A 10,854-nucleotide genomic window follows, 5' to 3' on the forward strand; every position below is an offset into this window, starting at 1 on the left:
AAATCGGCCCACATTTGCATAATGCCTTCCCTCAAATTACTACTTCAGCGTAATTTTACATTAAAAAGGGGGGGGGGGTGTTAAAAAAAATGCACCCATCAGTTTACACTAGTGAAACACACCTAAAACAAGTGAGGCCACTTCTGCTCAGGCCCCCTGCCCCGCTCAGTATGCACACATTAATGGGAGGTCCAGTGAGAGAAAAGGGGTGACACCTCTACCCGTTGCTGCTGAACAGGAGGTAATGAGTGCCCATCTCCCTCCAAAAAGGCCACTCAGACACCCACTGGGCCGCTGGCTGTATAGTCGAACAACAGACACACTGCCCAAATCGGCCCCCTCGCTGATCAAAAGCAGCCCTCAGCTGGAACTCGGCCCCCGGCCACTCGGGCATTGCCCGAATGCCCCCGTTACCAATCCGATGCTGGAGGTGAGCCGTGACTCCCTGCAGGCACGGGCAAGATCTGAGGTGACCAGTGACTCCCTGCAGGCACAGGCTAGATCAGAGGTGGCTCCCTGCAGGCACGGGCTAGATCTGAGGAGACCAGTGGCTCCCTGCAGTCACAGGCTAGATCTGAGGTGACCTGTGGCTCCCTGAAGGCACAGGCTAGATCTGAGGTGAGCCGTGACTTCCTGAAGGCACAGGCTAGATCTGAGGTGACCCGGGACTCCCTGCAGGCAGAGGCTAGATCTGAGGTGAGCCGTGACTCCCTGCAGGCATGGGCTAGATCTGAGGTGACCAGTGACTCCCTGCAGGCACAGGCTAGATCAGAGGTGACCCGTGGCTCCCTGCAGGCACGGGCTAGATCTGAGGAGACCCGTGGCTCCCTGCAGGCACAGGCTAGATCTGAGGTGACCCGTGGCTCCCTGAAGGCACGGGCTAGATCTGAGGTGACTTGTGGCTCCCTGCAGGCACGGGCTAGATCTGAGGTGACCCGTGACTCCCTGCAGGCACGGGCTAGATCTGAGGTGACCCGTGGCTCCCTGCAGGCACAGGCTAGATCAAAGGTGACCCGTGGCTCCCTGCAAGCACGGGCTAGATCTGAGGTGACTCGTGGCTCCCTGCAGGCACAGGCTAGATCTGAGGTGACTCGTGGCTCCCTGCAGGCAAAGGCTAGATCTGAGGTGACCCCTGACTACCTGCAGGCACAGGCTAGATCTGAGGTGACCCGTGGCTCCCTGCAGGCACAGGCTAGATCTGAGGTGAGCCGTGGCTCCCTGCAGGCACAGGCTAGATCAGAGGTGACCCGTGGCTCCCTGCAGGCACGGGATAGATCTGAGGTGACTCGTGGCTCCCTGCAGGCACAGGCTAGATCTGAGGTGACTCGTGGCTCCCTGCAGGCACGGGCTAGATCTGAGGTGACCCGTGACTCCCTGCAGGCACGGGCTAGATCTGAGGTGACCCGTGGCTCCCTGCAGGCACAGGCTAGATCAGAGTTGACCCGTGGTTCCCTGCAGGCACAGGCTAGATCAGAGGTGACCCGTGACTCCCTGGAGGCACAGGCTAGATCTGAGGTGACCCGTAGCTCTCTGTAGGCAAAGGCTAGATATCAGGTGACCCATGACTACCTGTAGGCACAGGCTAGATCTGAGGTGACCCGTGGCTCCCTGCAGGCACGGGCTAGATCTGAGGTGAGCCGTGGCTCCCTGCAGGTACAGGCTAGATCTGAGGTGACTCGTGGCTCCCTGCAGGCACAGGCTAGATCTGAGGTGACCTGTGACTCCCTGCAGGCACAGGCTAGATCTGAGGTGACCCATGGCTCCCTGCAGGCACAGGCTAGATCTGAGGTGACCCGTGGCTCCCTGCAGGCACAGGCTAGATCTGAGGTGACCTGTGACTCCATGCAGGCACAGGCTAGATCTTAGGTGACCTGTGACTCCCTGCAGGCACAGGCTAGTTCTGAGGTGACCCGTGACTCCATGCAGGTACAGGCTAGATCTTAGGTGACCCGTGACTCCCTGAAGGCACAGGCTAGATCTGAGGTGACCCGTGACTCCCTGCAGGCACAGGCTAGATCTGAGGTGAGCCGTGACTCCCTGCAGGCACAGGCTAGATCTGAGGTGAGCCGTGACTCCCTGCAGGCACAGGCTAGATCTGAGGTGACCCGTGACTCCCTGCAGGCACGGGCTAGATCTGAGGTGACCAGTGACTCCCTGCAGGCACAGTCTAGATATGAGGTGAGCCGTGACTCCCTGCAGGCACAGGCCCACTGCACAGTCGCCCCCCAGGCAGGCACTGCCAGACGAGCAGTGCCTGCACCAGAACAGGGCGCAGGGAAAACAAGGAGGAAGAAAAAGGCAGGCAAACCATGACAAAGGAATGAAGCATGGATCAAAAGATTCTGTAAAAGTGAAACTAAGGCATTCGGGTGGTGTGGGGGGGGGGTGATGGTCACACAACGTTTTTTCATTGGTGCTGTTAGATCCCCACAGTTGTAAGCTCCCCCTGCTGCAAACACCTTTTACTAGTGTATTATAAACGTAAATTGTTTTAGTTGGTGTTGAGTGTGAAAATAACATGTGTGCATATTGTGTTGTGTTTTGTTGTGGCGGTGACTCAGCTGCATTTCCATCCAAAAGCAGGAGATTCATTTATAATTCCAGTGACCAGCATTTGCCTCTATCCAATGAGGCAAACTACTGCTCTTCGAGCTCTGACGCTGTTTAAGACCCCAGTCTGCCGAAAAGGGTGGCAGAGGCTTGTCTCAATCTCAAACTAACACTTTCAATGCTCCCTTAATGTGATGAGGCCCAGGAAGTGTAGGGTGGAGGCAGAATGAGGCAAAAGGAGACATCAAGACAAGCCAGGATTGTATTGGCAGCGACAGCAATCAGCAGCACTGCTTGTAACAAAAAATGTCTACCCCTGCATTTACTGTTTTTGCTTTGTAATTATTTTGATCTTCAAATCAAGCACGGTTTACAGGATACCGTCCTACCTCCAGGTTTTCAAATTCCTGAGCAACTATATAACCAAGCAAACATTATTTTGAGTAGAAAAGAAAGGGAGGGGTTTTGTCATAAATCATTAAAATGTCTCTTCCTTTCCAGGACTCGCCCATTTTTTGCAGTTAACCAGTGCTCCAGGCATGCGCATCAGCCATCCTTGAAGAAGCTCCAGTGCAGGATCAGTTAATCAGAAGTCAATTTACTGACCACAGATGACACAGTGGCCCAGATTCACAAAGGTGTCAGCACTGCAGCGCACCACCCAAAGAGGCTGCACTGTGCTGCGTTGCGTGACAGGGGAGACCAGGAGTGCACCATAGTCACAGATATGTGGCACCCTCCTCCCCTCTCCCTAGCGCTGGTGCTGATTTGTGCTGCTGTGCACCAGGCACACACCTTAGCGCCATAGCGCCAGGGTGCGTGCCTGAGTCTACTGTAGGTTTTGCACAGGAAGGGTGCGATTGCTGTACAAAATACTATGGTTAGACAAGTTTAAAAATTGTCGTTCTTTGTATGCATGCTGTGCAGTGCGAAAGGGTAAAGGTACCTTCAAGGGATTTTGTTTGTATCGTTTATAACGTAAAATTGTCAGTACTGATTTAAGACCCAAACAAATGTTAGTCTATTGTGCAGATATGCAACAATGGTTGCTAATTCAATTTATAGTAGTCACAGCAAGTGATCTAAACATAGAGAACAGAAAAGAACGGGTGTATATAAGGAGTTTGTATTTAATACGTTTTTAAAAATTAACAAAGGGTACAAAAAATATATATCAACAATGTTGCAAGAAGTACATATTGTCAAAAATAAATAAAACACTTCATTGAAACAATTGTGTACGCTTTTCTTCTTTGGTACAATTCGTATACTAAATTTAACAAAGAAAAAGCGAAGGTCGACGTTTCGGTCTCTATAAATTGATTGATGAGATCATCTTCAGGACAAAAACGATATATCTGAAGACCCCTTGAGCTAAGCATGAGGCGTAACTTGTGTGCTGAAAGCGATTGTCTTCGCAGATGTTTCTCACAGTGTGGGATTCTTGGTTAGTATGAACCGAGTCGTCACAACAGTTCCGGCTATGGTCAGAGATCAAAGCACCTTGAATTGTAAGGTTAAAGACTCCCGTGGTAAGTCTGTGACAGCTACTCGCATAAATCCTGGCTGTACATGTAATACGGGCACTTCCCGTTTGTGAGCGCAAAGTCGTCACGATAGTCAGGAAAGATGGTCTTAATGCCTTGAATAATACTAAATATGTGGTCGTTTCATCCACTGGCTCGAAAAGTCGCTGTGCAGTGCAGCACACATGCAAAGTCGGAAAAGCAAGATTCATTTCTCCTTTTAATGCCTGTTTTTCCACTACGTCAATTATTTTACTCTAAAGCCTGTATATTAACAGGGTTTAGCAACAAAAAGCATGGGTGGTTGCCTGGGAAAGCCCATGTAATGGCCCTTGACGCTAAGTAATGCAAAGCAGCGTTAAGCGCTGATTTGCATTACTTTTCCAAACAAACCAACACAAATACCAATTTGCGAAGGTTTGTTAATCCCCAAACAGGTTTAACCTCAGGTGTGCGTCAAAAACGTAACACTAACCCGACGCGAAACCTTTGTGATTAACGACCAGTGTGTGTAAATGTTGCATTTTATTCCCCTTAGTGCGTCATTGCCTGTGTTTTCTTTGTTGGCGAACACTGCAATTTAAGTCATTATGTGCCCCTCAATCAGTGCAAAATTATAGTCCTACCCCCATGTTTGTGCACTGTCCTTTTTTTTTTCTAAGCCATGTCAACCTACCCTTATTTGTTTAATTCTATTAATGCACAACCAAGTCTGACTGCCTGCCACTTATTCAGCTTCCTCACACAGTTTCCAATCTGTGCCACATCATGGTTGGTACCATTAACTGAATTTGTAGGTAACAGCACTATGAATCCAGGACTTCAGGTTTCAGTGTTCACGTTGTAATTATAGATCTATACATCCAAGCATGCGAGGTGCTATTGGCTAGGAAGTCCAACTGGTTGGAGGTGCCACGAGTCACAGGGAGCTTTTCAGATCCGTGCTTGGTATAGTTCCCTTTTAAATATGTGAAAAATGAATTTTAATGTAAGGCTTAGCAGCCCCTCTCCGGGATTCAACAAGTCCAAGTCTCAACGCCCCAAGAGGACTTAATCCACATAATTTGCATTTGTTCAAAATTTATGGACATAAGACGATCCCTACTCCGTGCCCTATGGAACCAGAAGGGCATACGAGTTGCAAGCAGGCTGTGATACTGTGCTTTAACACTGAGGAGACTCAGTTAAACTGTAGACTAACTAAATTCTTTGACATAGTGGCCAAAAGGGTTATGATCCAGCCAACTGGCTCACACTAAGCACTAGTCTACGCAATGCTGAGCTAAGCCCTTGGAGCACCTTTGTTTGCCTAAATTCCTATGGCTTTGAACAATATAATTATGACTTTTTATGATCTCAACAAGCAAGCCCATTTGTTTTTTATATTTTTAACTGTAACCGTGATTGCTTTTTGCACACATTTGTATGTTTTATATTGTTAGTTTTTATTAACTGTACAATAACTCTCTCTCTCTCAACGCCCCATAGCAGGGAACTAGGAGTTACATGAGAGAGATTATTCAGTTCTGGGTTTTAGGTAGGGCTCTCGGCTTTATGGTATTTTTTTTTTTATTTCTATCTGCATTTATCCATATATATTTTTGGGGCATGATATTGGCATTTATCCATATTTCTTTTGAATTTTGAGAATAAATGGAGTCGTAAAATGGTATGTTTCCACATTTATTAAACTCTTAGATGTGCACACGTGAATGCCTGTCACGTTTTAGCAAATTAAGCAGTCACATATAACAAAACACTACACCCACAGGTGCATATTAGCATTATACTACAAGTTAATATTAACATATGCCTGTATTTAAGGAAATCTCATCCTGTTTTTTATGCTCTGCGAGGTGTCTTTCTGCTCTGTTTTTGCCTTCAATTCATGAAAGACAGCATGGAGAGTGTCACAAAAAACACAATTTTTAGTATTTTTCTGCTTTTAAAAATAAATACAGACACTTTGTTATCGGTCTGTATTTATCTTTAAAATCCAGTAAAAAAGGAAAACTAGGAGCCTTAGTTTTAAGCAACAGTACTACGCATTCATTTCGAACAGAAAGGGAGTTTTTTCAGGAGGGGGGCAGTTTTAGGAAAACTGGCACCTTTCTATGGTTCATGATTTAGCAGCTGTGATCAACTCGTAGTTATGGAGAAGGGCGAGTTCTGTAGAAGATTAAAGTGAAAGAGAAACTGAGGTAATTTACGGAATTTGAAATTCATGGCCTACAGACAGCTTATGGATCTCAGCATCAGAACCGCATCCATCTGAGCTAACTTTTTGTGAGTAAAACCTGGTGTGCTCTGGTCACTGCGTATCTCAACTCTTTTTTTCTAATATTGTTTATTGAGCATATTCGTATAGAAATTTAATACATATGAAGAAGACATTGGAATACATAATTTATAAATAACGAGCCTCTTCAGCCAGATTTGAAAAAATGTAGGACCAGTCGATATTCAAGGCAAAATGTCCAAATATAATATCTTACACATATAAAAAGTAAAGTGCCTTTGTGCAAACCTCAAATTGCTGCCTACTATTAAAGTATATAGTAGCAAACCACAAAAAGAGCATTCGTGCTTATGATATTTAACAGCTTCGCTGCTGATGACGAGCTCAGCTCGTCATCAGCTACGGCGCTCGTTTGCTGATGACGAGCTCGTCATGTAACGCAGCTTTTTGAAAATTGCCGCACTTGCGGGAAAAGCCGCAGCAGCGATGCGGTTAAACTAATATAGAAAATCTATAGCCAGCCTTTGAGATTCATAACATTCATAGTATAGCAGCTATCAATTTTTTTAACCAGAAAATATATTAAAAAAGCGCCCACAGAAAGTGCATTTGTAATTTAAGATACTTAGCTACCATCGTAACTATAAAGATATAAAAATCCAGTACATATGCAAATACGAATACTAAACCTTTATGGGTTGCAGAGTGGCGTGCTCCTCGCCAGAAAAGCGCTTCAACATCCATCAGGGGTAACAAGTGCTATATGAATGCAAATCTTTCCTCCCTGAATCCCTCCGCTATCCTTCTCACTCCAAATAAGTGACTAATATCCACCACTGAAATTTCTTTCATATTTTACCATATTAATTCACCACTAATCCTTTATGGGCTTCCTGAATATCGTGATCAACACCCCATCAGGGGTTAGAAGCGCTACATAAATACAAACCTTTTTTCCTCCTCTATCCTTCTGCTATCATTCCAAATCCAAATAACTGACTAACCTATCCACCACTTAAAATGTACTTGCATGTTTCACTATACTAACTCAACACTAATCCTCTATGGGTCCCAGAGTAGTGTGCTACCCGCCAAAAAAGTGCTTTGACGCCTCGTTGTAAGTAGTAAGCGCTATAAAAATTCAATTACAATACAATACAATAAATTAATAGCCACCCAGTTCTGCTAACATTTCATATTAACTTCTTAGTGAACGTCTGTATTTCAAACATTTATATAACAGTGGCAGCCAGCACAAGTAAGAGCGGTGAGACGGGGTGAGGGTGGAGTTTGACAGATGACGTGATAAGTAAAAGTAAATAAATTAATAAAACCACTTACCTTAGGCTTGCCGAGTCAGCAATGCGGTGGGCGCATGGTAAGTGGCCCCACCTTTCTTATCTGTGCCAGCCGCTGCTGCTATATAATAAAGTGACTTTGTGCGAACCTATTGTTACAGTACATACCCAACTAAAGAATGCGTACAAAATATAATCTGACCACTAACCTACGCTATTGGCATGTTCTATTGCCTCCATAAAGTGCCACGAGGCAGCAAGCCTTTCAATGCCCCCCCACTCTTGTCGCACATGCCTCTTCAAACTTTTTTGTGCGGATCATTTTATTGAGTCAGTTCTGATAGGTGGGTACTCTAGACGGCTTCCAATTCTGAAGGATCAAGTTATGTGCTCAACTCATTAAATTTAAGCAGATGACACAGAATGAAAGTACGCATATAGCATAGAAAACGTGATTATCTGGAGGTGTTAAATAAGAGATATTATTATAGCACAACTCAATAATTCTCATTTCAGCCCTGAGTGGAAAAGGGGAGGTCTATTAGACAACTCATGTTGACGATATGTCAGTTATATAGATCTCTGCAGCAGGTGCATTGGCCGACCCAGCAATCTTTCAATGAACATGGATATTGTTCAATTTGACAGCGAAACGTGTTTACCTATATTTAATTTGAATAGCGCTCTAAGCTGTTAGTACATATTGCAGTTCTGCTGCAGAGCGGATGCCAGGATGGAGTGCGTTGTTAGAGCACTGCATATTGAGAACTATAGGAATGGAAATTAACATGAGCACGCGCAGTGGTATGGCAAGAATGCCAAAGGCCCACTTGCAAGCCAGGAATATGTCCCACTTTGACTGCTTCTGGTGTTCGAAAATACAGCGATTATCAGGCTTCAATTGGCCCCTCAGGGCGTTGGGCCCTGGTGGCACTGCACTTGCTGCACCAAGGGTAGCTACGCCCCTGAGCACACGTCCATAGATAACGAAGCACCTCTAGGCAGGATGGTGCACAAATTTCGGACTTGAACTTCCATTTTGGATTTTTACCACAAATCCGTTTTCTAGAAGCCTGGCTTCCAGAAAGGCATTGCGTAATCTTACATAGCGTCCAGGTTTTGGGCTGTGTAAGGTGACTGTCACGTGACCAGACACACAAAACCCTGGTCAGGTGGCTGTCTGGATTAACGCATTCACCTCAGGAACTGGTGTTTGACCCCATAGGCACATGTTTGAAACCCTTCCTCCCTTCCCACCGAGGTCGATAAAATGTTTGACTGGAGTTGGATAACATTAAAGAATACCCCTCGCAGATTCCAACAGCGCAGCCGTTTCCCCTCACAGAAACCGTACACACTTTGCAGAACATAGCGCCTACCAACAGGCAACATGCATTTACGCTACAGTCCGCAAGTGTCGTTTTCAATAACAGGAAACAACAAACGAAGCAATGCTGGGAGGAGGAAGATGAACAAAAAGACCTGTGGACAGCGACACCGAGAAGCTGGCCAGGACGGAGACAACTTTCAGAGCGGCCACTGGCTCAGTACCCTTACCGTCAGCCCAAACTCGGCGGCGCCGCCCTGCCCACGGCCTGCAGTAGGATGAGTGCGGCCTGTCTGCACAGCTCTCCGCCGGGACTGCTTCCGTGCACTCTGCTGCACAGCTCTCCGCCAGGACGGGTCCAGAGCACGCTGCCGCCTGCTGCTTAGCTCTTCACCAGGGTAGCTCCCGTGCACCCTGCCGCCTGCTGCTTAGCTCTCCACCGGGACTGGTCCCGTGCACTCTACTGCCTGCTGTACAGCTCTCGTGCACGCTGCTGCTTAGCTCTCCACCGGGACAGGTCCCGTGCACACTGATGTTTATTGCACAGCTCTACACCGGGACAGGTTTAGCACGCACTGCTGTCAGCTGCACAGGTCTTCTCTGGGGCAGGTCTCGTGCACACTGCTGTCTGCTGCACTGGGCAGGAGAGAGAGGTCCCGTGCACTCGACTGCCTGCTGTACAGCTCCCGTGCACGCTGCTGCTTGCTGCTTAGCTCTCCACCGGGACAGGTCCCGTGCACTCTACTGCCTGCTGTACAGCTCCCGTGCACGCTTCTGCCTAGCTCTCCACCGAGACTGGTCCCGTGCACTCTACTGCCTGCTGTACAGCTCCCGTGCACGCTTCTGCCTAGCTCTCCACCGAGACTGGTCCCGTGCACTCTACTGCCTGCTGTACAGCTCCCGTGCACGCTGCTGCCTAGCTCTCCACCGAGACTGGTCCCGTGCACTCTACTGCCTGCAGTACAGCTCCCGTGCACGCTGCTGCCTAGCTCTCCACCGAGACTGGTCCCGTGCACTCTACTGCCTGCTGTTCAGCTCCCGTGCACGCTGCTGCCTAGCTCTCCACCGAGACTGGTCCCGTGCACTCTGCTGCCTGCTGTACAGCTCCCGTGCACTCTACTGCCTGCTGCACAAGTCCGGGGAGGGAGAGGTCCCGTGCACTCTACCGCTTGCTGTACAGCTCCCGTGCACGCTGCTGCCTGCTGCACACGTCTGGGGAGAGAGCGGTCCGGTGCTCGCTTCAGCCTGGGATACAACGCAGCTCTCCCACAGAGACAGTGCTGCGCACACTGCCGCCTCGGAGTGAAGCGCGGCTTTTCTTCAAAGACCAGCCCTCTGCTCACAGGCTGTGCGTACAGCGCTGTGCTCACCCCTAGAGCCTGGTCCTGGGCAAGCTGGAGTCTGTGAGTCCCGCCCTCGCGCAGTCAGGAGCGGGACTGTCCAGCCTGTAGCTTGAGAGTGACGTGCAGAGATAGGATTCACTCAGACTGAGGGAGTACTTCTGAACAGCTGTGATTCAGCGCGCACACAGCACACTCTGGGCACAGCACTCCCTCAGAACCTGGCCCTCCCTTCACACGTGTGCGGTCTCTAAGTATACACAGCACAGCACTCCCTCAGTTCCAGCACTGTGCCGACTCTCAGCATACATAGCACAGCATTGCTCCAGAGACCCGGCCTGTGCACGCCGCAGAGAGCTGCCTGTGGACGAGCACAGCAGCACAGTACGGCACAAGACTGGAGGGCCTGACATCTACCCGCCTCCTCGTGCCCTCCCCGCGGGGTCACACACACTGCACCCGAAGAGGCGGGAGCTCAGGAGAGGAGCCCCGCGGCGCTTTATTTAGGCCACAGCCGACCCACTCTGCTGCGGGGGCTTGACCCGAGCACCGCCGGAGGGAGGGTGCTGTCAGC

At 48.6% G+C, this 10,854-nt stretch overlaps 1 protein-coding gene across 1 annotated transcript in view; it reads right to left on the bottom strand.

The window, feature by feature from the left end:
- The window catches only part of LYPD6B (LY6/PLAUR domain containing 6B), a 286,780-nt gene extending 277,485 nt beyond the window's left edge, over window positions 1-9,295 (bottom strand). The window contains exon 1 of the mRNA XM_086958855.1: window positions 9,171-9,295. The gene's annotated coding sequence lies outside the window, so the exon portion shown is untranslated. The remainder of the gene's footprint in view (window positions 1-9,170) is intronic.
- Between the last annotated feature and the right edge of the window lie 1,559 nt (window positions 9,296-10,854).

The sequence above is a fragment of the Lissotriton vulgaris genome, chromosome 2_1 (genome assembly GCF_964263255.1).
Source record: "Lissotriton vulgaris chromosome 2_1, aLisVul1.2, whole genome shotgun sequence".
NCBI classification, from domain to species: Eukaryota; Metazoa; Chordata; class Amphibia; order Caudata; family Salamandridae; genus Lissotriton; species Lissotriton vulgaris.